Below are 15332 nucleotides of genomic sequence, written 5' to 3' on the forward strand. Positions count from 1 at the left end.
TGGCATGTCCAGGTCAGCTGGGGCCACATGGGTAGAGGAGGGTTGGGGACAGCGTTGAAGGGTGGAGACTTTCACAAGGGAATCGGCCATTTCAAGTTCAGGTCAGGTTTTTAAAAGCAAGACATGTCTTGCCTTTTTGTTCTCTCTGCATCTTTCTGGGGAAAGAGCACATATAGCAGGTTGAAACTTGAACCTGGGAGCAAGGACTTGGGATGGGGCCGAGTACAGAACACTAGCCCAGGGAGAAGACGGCTCTGGGTCTACTAAGAGAAGGGTCTGGCTGCCACTTGCAGAAGACAGTTAGTGGAATAGGCATTTGGCATCTGGGAGGGTCTAAGAGTCTGGAGGTTGCCATTACTTTGGGGGAGAACCACAGTCCAGAGTCCCATCCTTGGTTTTAGAGGCTCCAAACCTGACTTGCCCAAGCCTGGAGAGTGGCTACATCGCCAGGGCAGACCCACATCCAGTGGCTCACAGAGGTGGGCGGGTCAAATCTCGGCAAGGACCGCAGCTGTCAGCGGAGGGACCACTCAAGCTCACAGGTCCCTGAAGCCCCTCCAGGGGAGGCCACATGGGAAATACATATAGCAGGGGGTCAGAACAAGAGCATCAGGCCCATGTAAGAGGCTTTTCTCAGTCATGCTACTTTGAGGCACTGTGGGAGCAGGCACACCAGATTCTTGGGGAGATCTCAGTGCTCGGTCCCTTGGCAGGCTCCCTAGGCAGTGCTCGGCTGGGCGCTCGGCACGTTTGTTCCCTGACCCTCCATCTTTCCTCTCTGCACCCCTTCTTTTGACAGTCTGTTCCCTAATGGGGGCAGTGCAATTGATCAGGCTTTACTTTTCTTAGTCATAGCCAGCCTTGCTCCCAGTCCAGTGACTGGGCTTTAGGTCACATCTTTATAGTAGCTGAACTCTCAGAAGGTTTTGGAAAGGGGGCAAGGGCCACATTACTATCTCGTCCCTGTCCCCACCTTATCCTGACCACACGTGCCCTACAAACAGCTGAGGGGCAGCTGAGTCACACCTACCGGTGTGGCTGTGACAGTTCACAAGGAGACTGTCCTTTACGAAGAGGGGAACAGGGCCCCCAGCAGGAGCTGAGGATGGAATTCTGCTGATGGACCCCTCTGGGGGCACCTCCTGGGGTCTCTCCCAGCTGTAGGCAAGGACAAATAAGATGAGGGACCTAGGGCAGTGGAAATGCTGTGGCAGTAGCTTTCTGGGTCTGTGGCTGAGCAGCCAGCTCGGGCAACGGAGGGAACCAGGGGTTTCAGGGTGGGAAGGAGCAGGGCTGTGCAGTGGGGGATGATGTGGAGGAGGGAAGGCTCTGGCAGCAGTCCTCGGGGAGCTGAGGGGCCTGGGGTGGGTTGCGGTGGAGGAGACAGGAGAATGTCCCAGGACTTCAAGGACGGAGCACAACCTTGGTGTTTAAGCCTTATGGGGTGGAGAGGCAAGCATGGTGCCAAGGAGTTAAGTTCTGGCATAGGGTGGCTTCTCCAAGCCTCACCTTTCTTACCTAAGACCAGTGCTGCCTGTTAGCCAGGAATGAGACAGAACTGGGCCACTTTTATTATTTTTAGGCTTCTTAGTGGATTAAAAAAAAAAGCTGAACAGGCTCATGAAAATTATGTTACATTTCAATGGTTTACACTTAACAAATTGTATTTTAAACATCCAAACCTCAGTTGGAGATAATGTAGAAAGTATATTTAGATGATGACTTTCATAAAATTTTTCACAAATGGTCATCCCTGCACCCCTGCCCATCTGGCACCTTTCCCAGGAGGCCCAGTGGGCCACAACAGCCTCGGAGTCTGCTCCTGGGATTTCTCCTGGCTGCAGGAAAGGCTCTGCTTGGAATGTTCTCCACACTGCAACTCCTGTGGCCCACCTTTAATTGTCCTTCAAACCTCACCTCGGTCCAGACCTCTTTAGGGTGCTCCTGGCCAGGCTGGCTTTGGTGCCCTCCTGGGGCCCCCGCTGGGCCCAGCACTCCCCTTCGTGTATGCTTGGTATTTTAATTTTCTTGTCTGTCCCCTTCATGGACTGTGGGTTCCCCGAGGACAGACACTGTGCACCTCTCAGTTTGATATCTTGGGTGCCTGACTCATGGAATGTCCCCATCAGGTATTGTTGAATGAACGAGTGAATGAATGACTGACCCACTCATCCTCACGAGTAAGTCTCCTCTTTCCTCTCCATCTTTGAAACCACCCCTACCGCACGCACGCTCGGACCCACTCTGTATCTTCTCCCTTCCACCGTAAGCCTGGGACACTCCCAGTCCTTGGCTGCCCCTGGGGAAGGGATAGCTCGGGGCATGTTAGGAGGATGCTGAAGGGGAGAGAAGGGGCCCACGCTGCCTCCAGGGTTTTACATTTCTGCTGAGGGGCCTATGCTGGGCTCTGCAGCAGGCCCAGGCCCTGGAGTCAGGGGTGATGAAGGGCCTTGGAAGGGGCACATCTGCCACTTGCTTCTGAAGAGGGCCAGTCTGGAGGCCAGTGAGGAGCTGTGATGCTGGGAGGTCCCTGCAGGGAGGGCTGACTCACTACCGGGTCCCCCACCAGCACTGCCTGCTGACGAGAACCAGGGCTGGGAGGGGCGGCTGAGAAGTCTCGGGGCCATTCCCGTCCACCCTCCATGCAACTGCTGCCGTCTGATGATTTGGCCACACCTGCCGCCTGCAGGGCTGGCCTCTGGGCCTCTGCTCGTGCTGCTCTCTCTGATCTGTGAACTGCTTCTCAGGCTTCAAGACCAGTTTTCAGTGTCCTCTGAGGTGACACCCCCAGAGCACCAGACTTCAGCCTTCCAGCTTCCTCATTGCTCGGCAGGGGTCTTTACAACAGCTTTCATCCTGTCTTCGTTACTCATTTACTTGTTGGTCCCTGACAACCGCACAGCCTCTTTCCTCTGAATCCTCAGTGTCCAGCAGACTTCCTGGCACAGCACGGCGGTGTGCAATCGCCCGAGGGGGGCCTATGCCTTGTGATATGAGCGAGCAGATCTCTGACCCAGCAGCATGAATCCCCAAGTGCTGAGAACATGAGCTCACAAAGACATGAGGATGCACGTGGGCGCACACACACACACAAAGTGTCTCGGTGTCCTACCGGTCCCTGCCCTGCCCCTGAGTACACACAGGCAGGGGCCTCAGGCCACGAGCCCTCTTCCAGTTCCTCTCCCTTCCTTGTCACTCATTTTCCTGCCACTCCTCTTCATGCTAATGAGAGGAAGTTTTGGCCAGAGAGAAGCTTGGAAAGGAAGTCTTTGAAATGGAAATGTTATGACAAAATGATGGATTGTTTTCTGAGCTGTGCAGCTTGTTTCTTGCTTGCAGCAGCAGCAGAAGGGAGAATAGCTCTGCAGTGGGAGTGATGGAGGTTGCCCATGTCAGGGATCCCTCGACAGCAAGACATGCAAATGAAACACACACGCACACCAAGAGCAGGAAGCTGGCAGTGGGAGGGTAGGGCGAGGGAAAGCCCAGGGCAGGCCGATGAACATGGCCTGGACACTCCCAGTAGCCCTGGCTGGGGCTGGGGGCAGCTAGAAGAAGCATCTGGTTTGTCCTTAAGCTGTGGCCACACCTACCACCCTGCAGAGCTGGCCTCTGGGCCTTTGCTCATGCTGTTCCCTTTGCCTGATGTCTTTTTCCACTTTCTCTGACCTGTGAACTTCTCTTCCTTCTTCAAGACCAGCTTAAATGCCTCCTCTTCTGAGAACCCCTCACTGTACATGAGGCCCATTTCACCCAAACCCTCCAAACCACAGGAGTACTCGCTAGCTGACCCCTGGCCACTCTGTTTACTTGAGGCTAATTAGAATTGTCACCTGTCTTGTTTTTTAAAAAATGTTTTGAGGCCCTACTGTGTGTGTCCCTCAGTGAACACAGCACACAGAACTCCACCTCTGGGGAGCTCTGTCGGTGACATAGACAGTGGAGACAAGAAGTGTGTGAACTGTGCAGCATGTTGGACAGTTTCAAGTGCCCCGGGAGGAAGTGGAGCAGGGTGAGATGATGGAGTGCTGTGGGAACACGCTGTGCGGAGCGTGGGCTCCGTGAGAGGGTGCCCTCTGAGCAAAGACATGAAAGAGGCAGACAGGTACGTGGATATGAGGGAGAGACAAGCACCATAGGTAGAAACCATAGTGTGTGTTTAATTAGCTCTCGACAAATAGCAGTTACTAGTGGATAAATATGAATCCTTTTTTTTTTTTTTTGCTTGTGCCTCTTATGTTTCTAATGAGATGACCCTGTCTTTGAGGGCAGGAGTCACATCTCAACCTTTTTGTATCCGTCATAGCGCTTAGTCTTTGACACAGAGTAATTGTTCATTAGATGTATGTTGAATGAATAAACTCCAAACAATCCGCTGCCGTGGGGACTCACCGCTTGTCCTGGAGCGCCCTCTAGTGACCCAATCACAAATGACAGCTTTGTACACCGTTTATATCCTGCAACGTTCCTCCTTCCCAACCCAGGCCAACCAAACAATAGAATTCACAGTGCCTGCTAGAGCTGGCCAGGTGAGGATGTGCTGCTGTGTGTGTCTGAGGGGCCTGGGGGCAGCGTTAGGCCTTCCAGGTCAGCAGAACAGACCTCCACCCCAAGGAGTTCCAGCGCCAGGGAGCTTGGCGAGCTGCCAGGACCTGCTGCATGAGACACACTCCCTGGAGTTGGGCTGGGCCTGGGAAGATGCGGACCAGAGTTGTCTCCCTGTTCTGGCTGGTGGAATTGTGCTTCCTTTTTGGAGACTGCTCATGGCCTTCACCTCTTTCTCTGGGTGACAGTAAAGCTCCACCTGAGGTGCTGAACCCCTCCCCCCCACTTGCGTCCTTGCCCGCCCCTCTGGCCTGGACCACGAAACCTGAGACTCCCTTTCTTTCCCAGGGCTCCGTCTAGCATCGAGACCAGAAGAGCGGTGTCCTTGGAGCTTTATTTTTAGGGCCTGGGAGAGGCATCAAGGAGCCTCCTGGGTGGAGGCAGCCACACCTCCTGTAGCCTTGAACTGTGGCCTGAGAAATCCTGTAAGCCAGGATCTCCCCTGGGAGCACCACATCTCAACCAAGGTCTCCATAGCAGATCCCTGGGGGGCATTTCTCATCAAGAGAGTCATTCAGAAACAGTGGAGTGGACTGTGGGCAGACTGGCTGTCCAGATGCCCAGGCTTGTGCCCCAGGGACTCCCCGAGTCACCCAGTCCCTCAGCCTCAGGTCCTAAGACAATGAAGCAGGCGGCTCCAAGCTAAAGGAATGCGGAAGCCAGAGCTCCAGTGCCTGCGCTGTGGCCTTGGTAAGTTTGGATGAGAATCTCCAAGCACTTTCCTAAGGCCACACATTTCCAGGGAGTCCCAGACACAGGCCACTTAGGGAGAGAAGTTGGGATCTGAGAAACTTCAGGAATCATTATCTTTGGCCTGAGAGATTGATTGACAGGATGGTGCAGAAGGTGCCATGTGGATATTCGAGTCACTGCTGTGGATTTGGACTGGATTCCAGGGATTTATTCAGACCCAAGAGGGAGAGGAAGGGCTTTCTGCAACCCATAGGGTGCTCCCTGGCAAAGTTCATGGGGCGCTTGTGCATATGTTTCCCAGACCTCTTTCTCTCCTCTGACCACTCGGACCTCCGTATCTTCTTCACCTCGAGAGCTGTCTTAATCTGGTAGGGCTGCCATCACAAAATACCCCAGACTGGGTGGTTTAAACAACAGACATTTATTTCTCATGACTCTGGAGGCTGAGGTCCAAGATCAAGGTGTTAGCAGGGTGGGCTTCTCCTGGGTCCTCTGTTCTTGGCTTGCATATGAGATGGCCACTTCTCGCTGTGTCCTCACATGGCCATTCCTCTGTGCCTGCACACCCCTGGGTGTCTCTTCCTCTTCTTATAAGGACACCAGTCAGATTGGATTAGGGTCCCACTTTATGACCTCATTTTACCTTCACTTCTTCTTTAAAGGCCCTGTCTCCAAATGCAGTCCCAACGAGGGGTAGGGATTCAGCATATGGATATTGGAGGGACATAGTTCAGTCCATAACAAGCGGTATCATGGGAGGGATGTGCTACCCCCCATCCCCAACTGTGTCTGTCCGACCCACACCGCCCAGCTACTCAGCTGTCCTTCCCCATCCAGCCCTGGAAACTAGTTCCCACCCTCCTCCTTAGGGCTAAAACTGCCTGGCCTGCTCGCAAACACCCAGCTCATTCTGGGTCTGGTCAGGCCTGAGGGTACAAGTCCCAGGTGGGACCCAGCATGTTTCTGCCGACAGGGGCAGAAGGACACTGGAAATCCCTTGCCCACTGGAGGTACCTGAGCTAGGGAGGTAAAAGCAGGTGACACAGGGAACTGTGGCCTTTCTTGTGGCCTGGCTGCCCTGGCCTGAGGTCTGGGACAAATATTCTGGAAATTTGCCTGGGCCTTGTCTAAGTGAAGTCTCTCTCTCACTCTCTCTCTCTCTCATTGAATATTTGTGGAACACACTTAATTAGTGTGAGCAAAGCACGACCTTCCTCCTCATAAAGCTGTGAAGGGGTGACCTTGATCAGGAGCCTTACTGAGGTGAGATTTATTGGGAGACACCATATTCTCAATTTTAAATATTCCATCCCATTGTTCTCTCAGTTGATGGCAGTGTCCTAAAAAAAGCTGGTACATCTGAACTCAAACTTCATCTGCTCGACTTCTTCTCTGGCCAATGAGTATCCTAGTTTTTAGTCCAGAAAGTATGGTCCCCAATCAGCCTGTGCTTCAGAGCCCTGACGTGGGGCATGGATTTGCAGGCAGGAAAGGCAAGCAGATCCGGCACCTGGAAAGCTTACCCACTCAGCTGGTCTCCAAGCGAGTGCTACGTTGGCTCATGGAAGCCTGTCCCTCCCTGGGGTGGCCGATGACCAGCTCCCTAGATCTGCTTCCAGATGGGACACCTGGACTTCAACAGATCCCGGACAACCTACAAAGGGCCCCAGATGAGATGTCACCTTTGTGGTCCCAACAGGGTTTGAGGGGGTGAAGCCAGAGGGCAGTGGGAGCTGTGAGGCGATGGGGACGGCTGGGAAGAGGGAGTTGCTGCAGGCTGGCTCCAGCAGCGGCGTGGCAGGGCTCCAGGGCCCAGACTGGGCCTGGCAGGCTGGGGAGGGGACACCACCTCTAGGATTTGCCCTTGAAGCCTTCAGCTGCTTTGACTATCTCCTTAGGTCCATTGTGGGCAATCCCAGCATCTAAGGCCCTGGAGCAGAGGACTGTCATGCCAGACCTCCTGGCACTGCAGAGAGTGTCAGGGAGGGGGGTGCCCTAAAGGCCAGGGCTTATGTCTTTGATGAACTCAGACCTGATTCTCCAGGGTGGGCGTGGTTCAGAGGCCCTCTCATTGGAGAGCAGAGGCTGGATCTCGTAGGCAATTCACCTCCTCTTCGGGGATTTCTGGTAATGACTGCTGCCATCCCATGTGGTCCACTGAAGGATGCTGCTCCCTTTAACCCTCTGGCCCAGGTAGAGGTGCACAGCTCTAATGCACAGGCTCTGGATGATTCAAATGGGAGTAAATAAGAGTGACATGTCCCCAGATGGTCAGGTGTGAGAGCCCTGTGTTGACTAATCCAAAACCAGTCTCAGTAGGCCAAAATTAAGGTGTTAGCAGAGCTGCATTCTTTTGGGGGACCCCAGGGGATAATCGATCTCATTGCCTTTTCCAGTCACTACAGGCTGCCTGAATCCCTTGGTTCATGGTCTCATCACTTCTGCATCTGTTGGCACATCCCCTGACTCTGACTTCTGGCCTCCCTCTTTTGAGGACCCTTGTGGGTCTCACACCTTCCAGGATAATCTCCCCACCTCAAGATCCTTAATCTAGTCACATCTCCAAGGTCCCTTTTGCCATGTTAAAGTAACATATTCAAAAGTTTCAGAGATTAAGATATTCACATTTGAGGGGGTCATTATTCTACCTCCCACATCATTTATTGCCCTCTGCCCTGAAGCTCATATCCAGACAGCTTCCCTCCTTGAGGTCTGGATCCAAGAAAGGGAGGTTCTAGTAGAGGCAGGGGCCCCCTTCCACTTGCCTAAAACTTTCCTTGGGTGACTAACCTCAAGAATCCACTTCCTTCAGAGCTCACCTTGCCCTCTTCCTCAAGGACTGAGCTTTCTCTATGGCTGCTGCAGGACCGGTTCATTAGAATACCATCAGGTACCCCCAACATCAGCACCCCTGCCCCCAAACATAGCAGGATGGTCTCCTTACAAAGACTCAGAGAGTCAAGACTGAAGCTAAGACATCACAGAGGGACACTTGTCCCACAAAGTCCCATGCCTTGTCCACCAGCCTCATTGTTTTCTTTACTAAAAATTGTTTCCATGAAGGGAGGGAGAATATTGGCTTATAGATGTCTTAAGTCAGGGAGAGGGCACCATTGTGGAGGAAGGGAGGGAAGGAACCATCTCCAAAACCTGGAAACTGCCAAGGCCAGGGTGTCCCCCTGGGGTCCTAGGGCTGGCACCTGAGCCTGGCTGAGGGTTGGATGTGATTCCAAGTTGTCAGGGAGTGTCTGGTCCCCAAAGCCAAGAGTCTAGGGAAGATGGCACTGCCTTGACACTAAGCTTGAGAGAAATAAATATGAGAGCTTCATTCTCACTGTAGCTTGTGGTTGCGCGGAACCTCTTTCACTTGAGGTGGTACTGTCTTGATAGAGAAACATGTTTTTAAAAGTTTAGATAAATTCAAGGATGTCTGACTGGGTTCAGCTCTAACCCTGCCATTCATCATGCCATGTTATTGTGACATTTCTGGGCCTCAGCTCCCTCAGCTGTGAAATGGGAACACATAAGAACTACCCACCGAAGACAGTCGTAAGGAAAAAGAGAGATGAGGAATGTGAAGGTGCTTTGTACGAAGGGGTAAGCTATGCGGGAATGTCATTATTGCAGGAATGTGGGCATGCACTCAGCTCCCGGCAGTTTGGGGACCAGGAGGATAACTGCACCTACAGACACCCTGTACCTTGGTGGCAGGAAACTGGGCTGAGTGGTCCAGGAACCGATCAGATGTGGGAGCCCCTAAATTTTCATGTGGTCTCTATTCCTCTCATTGTAATCATCCTTCTCCTGGTCCAGCTCCACTTTGGCAAGTAAGAAACTATCCTATGAAATGCTTTGCCCTGTGTGATTGACAGCCTTCCGCAACGGTCTCCAATAATCCCTGCCCCCAGGATTCATGCCCTTGTGCAGCCCTCCCCTTGAGTGTGGGCTGGATTTAGCGAATTGCTTGTTGCCAATCCTCAAAAGCGATGGGGTGTCAGTTCCGAGGTTGGTTTGCAAAGACTGTGGGTCCCCCTTTATTGCCTGTCTCTTGCACACTCACCTGCTCACTCTGAGGAAGCTAGCTGCCTGGTTGTGAGCTGCCCACGAAGAGGTTCACCCAGTGAGGAATGGAGGGCAACCTCAGGCCAACAGCTCCAGAGAAACCGATCTTGCCAGCAATCACGTGAGTTCAGCCTTAAGGTCACCATCGCATCGGCTGACACCTGGTCGCTGCACCCAACCTCAGCCAGTGGGCGCAGCTAAGCTGCACCGGGACTGCTGACGCACAGAAACCGTGAGATAATGACTGCATATTGTTCTAAACTGCTACATGTGGGGGTAATTCGTTTTGTGGCTGTAGATAGCCGTGTGAAGCATCATTCAACACTAAAGCCTTGGGGTCTCATTACACTTTTGGTTTAGTAAATACAGCCGAACATTGCCTCTGGGCCAGGCACTTATATTAGGCCTTCTTAGGCAGGACCCCGTCCCCCAGGATCTCACAGTGACAGGGACAGGGGAGAGATTAAATCACAAGTTTTGTGGAGGGAGGGGTGTTTGGAGTGGGCTGAACTGACAGAAGGTAAATCTCAACCCAGAGAGGGTGAGCGACTGACTTCAAGTCACACAGCTAATCTGCAGCAGATCCACTGGGCCGTGCAGCTGGCTCAGAGAACGGGTCTCCCCACATTTCCTAGGCAAATGGGACACAGCTCATACAAAGGAATGAGGAGAAGTTGAAGAAAAAAAATTAACTGTTGTTGCAGAGTTTTGTTTCCTGGGGAAGCAGGGCAGACATCCAGGGTGTGGTTGTGGGAAGAGAGTGGGAGGTCTGCAGAGCATGGGTCTCCGGTTCCAACAACAGGCAGAGCAGGGGTGCGTCAGTCATCCTGCCAAAAACACCTTTTCTGTGAGGCTGCCCGGTGTTGCCTCCCAGCTCCGTCTTGTGCCCCTTCTCAGGGCCCCTGCTGTGTTCTTGCCTCCCTCCTCCTTCCCTCCCCAGCACCCCCCAAGCCCAGGGTGCTTCCCATTCCCTGGAAAAGGGCTCAGGGATATGGTGTTGGAGGCGGACTCAGGCCTGAGGGTGTGTGTGTGTGTGTGTGTGTGTGTGTGTGTGTGTGTGTGTGGTGGGGAGGTAATTCTTGACTTTTCAGGGGCCCTTTTTTGGGGAGTGCAAAGCAGGAACCAGGCCATTGAGAAACTCCAATATGTGACTCAAGCAGTTTAGTAAAAATAACTTCTTTTTACAAGTCACTAGTGGGAGCTGCTTCTAGAACCCACTCAGACACTCTGCTGATTGGAAACCGACCAGGCTTGAGGTGCTGGGGAGGGGCTAGGCCCCCACCCTCAGGGGACTCGCCCAGCACTCCCAGCCCCCCAGCGGCCGGTTGCTTCCCCCTTCTCTCCTCCCCACCCACTCTTTACCCATCCCATCTTCCTCCCTCTTGCTCCCTCCCCGAAGCCCTAAGCGGTAGCAGAGAGGAGGAAGGTCAAGGTTGCTAACTGGGAATCTTCCTCCCATGCCTCACTCTACTCCCTGACATAGTCTGAAGGGGCAGTTCTGCGGTGGGGTGGCCTCTGCGCCCGTGGCAGGTGGTGGGCTCTGTGGCGGGAGGGTATGTGCCGTTGTGCGTGCACACACAGGCCCTGGCGTCAGGGCTAGTGGCTGCTGCTTTTCTTCTCTCTGTGACTTTGGACATGTGACTTAACCTGTCTGAACCAGTTTCCTCATTTACAAAGGAGACCATATTGTTATGGGTTACTGTGTCCACCCACCACTCCCTAAGATATGTTAGAGCCCTAAGCCCAAGGATTTCAGCATGTGACCTTACTTGGAGATGGTGTCTGTACAGAGGTGATCAAGTTAAAGTGAGGTCATCACTCATTAGTGGGCCCTAGTCTAATATGACTGGTGTCTTTATAAAAAGGGGGACATCTGGACAGTGGCAGGCATGCACAGAGGGAGGACAACGTGAAGAGATGTAGGAAAAGATGGCCATCCACAAGCCAAGGAACCAACCCTGCTGCCATTGGATCTCGGACTTCGAGCTCCTAGAACTGTCAGACCGCAGGTTTCTGTTGTTTGTGCTGCTTGTTAAGGCAGCCCCAGCAAACGGATACATTCACACTGACCAGAAGATGCAGAGCGAACATCTGACCCCCAGGAAAGTCTACCCCCTTGGGGTAGGAGGCGCTGCTCCTCCTCCAGTCCTACCCTCATTTTCTCTCAGAGCAAATGTTCAGTTTCTGGCAAGCTGTGCTTGGCCAGACCTGGTTCAGAGGGAGGCCGTCGTGACGTCTGGGAGAAGCTGCAGCCTCAGTCTCCCGCCCACCAAAGGCTAGCCCGTGAGGCCGGGGGCAAGTCATCGAGCTTTTGGAATCTCAGTTTTATCAGCTCTAAAGTGAGGCAAATACCGGAACCTCCTCGACTGTCTTGAAGGGTTATTGTGAGATTCAAGTGAGATGACAATGCATGTGGAATCATTTCATAAACCCCACAGCACTACTCGCTACTGTGGTCATTTCTGGCGCAGGAGGCAGTTCTGAGAACACGATGAAGTGGCATAGGAGAGCTTGGAAGTAGATGTTTCTGCTTCATGGGAAAACACAATACGGCCCCAAGGGGCACACGGTGGCAGAAGCCTGAGGATTGCCCAGAAGTGTTCCAAGTACTGTCCGACCTGAGTCCAGGTACGCTGCCACCAAGTGACAATAGGGACCTTGCTTATGTTTTGAACCCTTTTTTGAGATCCCACGTGGGGAGCAGAAATCTACTAATTATTTAGTGCCCGTTGTGTGAAAGAGGCTTTATAGTCGACATCTCACTCAATTCTCTTAACATCTCTAAAAGATATGCCCAATGAACCCCAATTTATAGTTGGAAGCGTTGAGTCCCATGAAGTTTGAGTAACTTGGGCTTGTAACATCAGGCTGTCAAGCCCGGGCTCCTTCCGTATCCTGACTTTTCAGATTCAACATGGCGATTTCTCCTTGGGCTGCCCTAGCAAGTAAAGTGCTCTGAGCCTATTTAAATTAAAAAAATTAAAATTAAATTACAAAGGCACCCATCTGTCATTAAAATGGTTGAACCTAAGCATTGCATTTACAGATGATGTTTCTGAAAAAATTATAACACACCTCAAGACATCTGAACACCTCTTTCCTTTCCAAGGATCGTTTTCATCTCATCTTAGTCCTTTCCTCTTTTCTCCCCCTTTATCCAGTTTCAAAGAGAAGATGGCAGCTCTTTGCTCTTTCTACTCACTTATTTAAGCTTTTTTTTTTTTTAAAGCCTTTTCCATTTCCAACCCGCTGGACTTGAGGCCCCGGCCACAAGCCTTCCCTTCCCTGCTGTCTCCCTGTCACCCCAAAGAAGAGAAAGGGGGCCACAGGTCCTGCCTCTTTCTCCACCCCTGCAGCGAGGTCCCCACTCTGTCCAAGAGGAGGTCAGATGAGTGTCTCTTGGGAAATGCAAGACCCTGTTCTCCCCTCTCTCCACTCAAAGGGAAGATATTGGTACTTGGTCTTAGAGGACTGGAAGGGAACATCTCTCTCTCCCTTTGCTCTGTCTGGTAAGAGCTCCCTCCCTGACTAGAATTCCTGTCTGTTCTGGCAGGACTGCACTCCTGGGCTTCCGATTCCTTCCCCGTTGATAGTGGCAACGTGCCTTCCAAGGGAGCAGAACGCCCAGAGGGAGACTGAGCTTTGATGACAGCCTCCCCTCTGTGGGCTCCGTCCCAGGACTGGTTGGTAGGTGAGCTCACATCACGCGGGGGCCAGTTCTCCTCGAGTCCAAAGGGGCCACGGCTTGGGAGGCATGGCTGGCTATTAATTTCCAGGGAGAGCTCAGGAAGTTGATGGTTTTTCAGGAGGCACAGGCCTCAGACCTACCCTCGGGGAGGGTGTGGGTTTCCAGGGCTTCTGAGGCCATTTCATCTCCCTGAGGCCAGGGACCCCTCTTGGTCTCTGTAACCTCAGAGCCGGTCTTGGCCTCTGACCCACAGCAGGGACTGGGTGAATGTTGGAGGAGAAAATGTGTATGCATTCTACATGCCTTAGAAAGTGAATCGGGCATGTACAAGAAGTTACTTTGACCTAAACTCTCCAGGTACATGGGTCATGATTATCATCATTTGGGGGAGTCAGGGGCCTCTGGCCCACCCTCCTGTGGCCTCAGGTCCGCCTTGGATTGTCTCTTCCTTTCTCTTCCTCCCTTCTCCCTTCATTTGTTGAGTATCTATTATGCACCAGACAATGTGCTGGGATGTTAACTTTAAAAAAGCATAGCCATGATCCTTAAAAGTTTTACAACCTACAGGTGAATTTTTTCTCTTATGTTTTGTCCAGCTCCTCCTACTTTGTATAACATATTTTATCTTTTGCTAAGAAATTTCACATATTATCTTACTGAATTCTCACAATAACCTTGGGGGCTTTGGATTATTTCTTATTCTGCCATATTTCTTTTTTCATGTTATGTTTATATTTGTTCTTTCTGTTAACAATAGAACAGTGTTGTCAGGGTCAGGGGAGGGGGCTCGGCCCAGGCCCATGTGGCTCAGAAGAGCAGAGGAGCCACCCAGAGTCCCTAAGGAGTGTGGCTGTCATCCCTCCGTGTGCGTCTGACTGACACCTCAGCGCCGGAGTGAAATAGCATTCATTATCTGGTGACATTTCACCGGCAGCTTCTTCCCTCCGCTTCCCCTGAGAGGCAATAACAAAGATGTGTCTGATCTTCCTTTCCCCCATCTCCCCAGCTCCCTGCCACCCCCAGGTCCTTTTCATCCCTGCATTTGAGGGCAGATGTCCTCCTGTCTCTAGGATGCGCCGGCCGGGCTGACTCAGTGGTCTCTGGGGAGGCCGGTGGCTTTTCTTCCTCCCACTTCAAAGGGCCTTTGGAGCGCTCTGCTGCGTGGGGCGAATGCACCTTACTTTTTAGGAGCTGGAATCTGTTTCTGAGCAGGAGCACCTTGGGGGTCTCCTTCCTTTCCATCCCAGGACCTCCCAGCAGGCAGGGGTTGAAAGGTGGAGCTGGGGGAAGGGGTGGTGGGGCCTCATCGCTGGGGCGGGGTGGCTCATTCCTTCCCCAGTGACTGCAGTGGAGGGGACCTGAGCAGGACTTCCTGGAGGAGGGCCTGCTGGGCAGTCCAGTCACGAGTGGGACCAGTCCAAACTGCCCGGGGAGGCCGGACATCTGGGTTGTGTGGGACTTTTGAGGTTTCAGTTGTTCCACCGGAAAGCTTGTGAAGGGGTCTGAGACAGGGCCTTCTGACAGACCTTCAGAGTGCGACTTTCAGAGAGGAATGGGGTCTCCTCACTATCCTGTATCCTATCCACCAGGCCGAGCAGCCCCAGGGGGAGGGGCAGGAAGATTTCCCCAAAGGTGGCTGGAGCCTGCGAGGGGCCAGGCTGTACCCAGGCCCAAGACCCCGCCCCATAATACCTTCAAGGGTCACCTGCCATCACACTCTTCATTCGGGAATGTCTGGCTTCAGCCTGTAGGTCTAGGGTTTGGGGGAAGGTGGAGGTGGGGGAGAACCAAATCTTACCAGGCCTACAGAGTGGCTTGGTTTGGTCTCTTTAGAGTAATTGGGAGGAAGAGCTTGAAGGAACAATTCATTAATCCAAAACCTATTTATTGGACACCTGCTCTGTGCTGTGTTAGGTCCTGGGAATATAGCAGTGGACTAGACAGACAGAAAACCCTACCTGCTGGATCTAACACGTGAGGATTTATAGGTAATAATTAGATACAAAGGTGATGATTTGTATTTATGCATTTTTGGTAGGATGGTGATAGGGCTGGGACCTGAGGACCATCATGCTCTGGTCTGTGGAGAACGCCTGCCCGTCCAGCAGAGGCCAGCAGACAAGGGCGACGGACAGAAGCGACAAGAACTCCAAGCGTGTGTGTGAGTCCCCAGACACAGTGGGCCAACCATCAACTCTCCTCCTGAGCTTCTCAACCATGTGAGCCGATAAAGTCTTCTCTTCTGGTTCCGTTTGAGTTGGGTTTCTGCCCGATGCATTCCTGC

This window comes from Camelus bactrianus, chromosome 9 (genome assembly GCF_048773025.1).
Source record: "Camelus bactrianus isolate YW-2024 breed Bactrian camel chromosome 9, ASM4877302v1, whole genome shotgun sequence".
Taxonomy (NCBI): Eukaryota; Metazoa; Chordata; class Mammalia; order Artiodactyla; family Camelidae; genus Camelus; species Camelus bactrianus.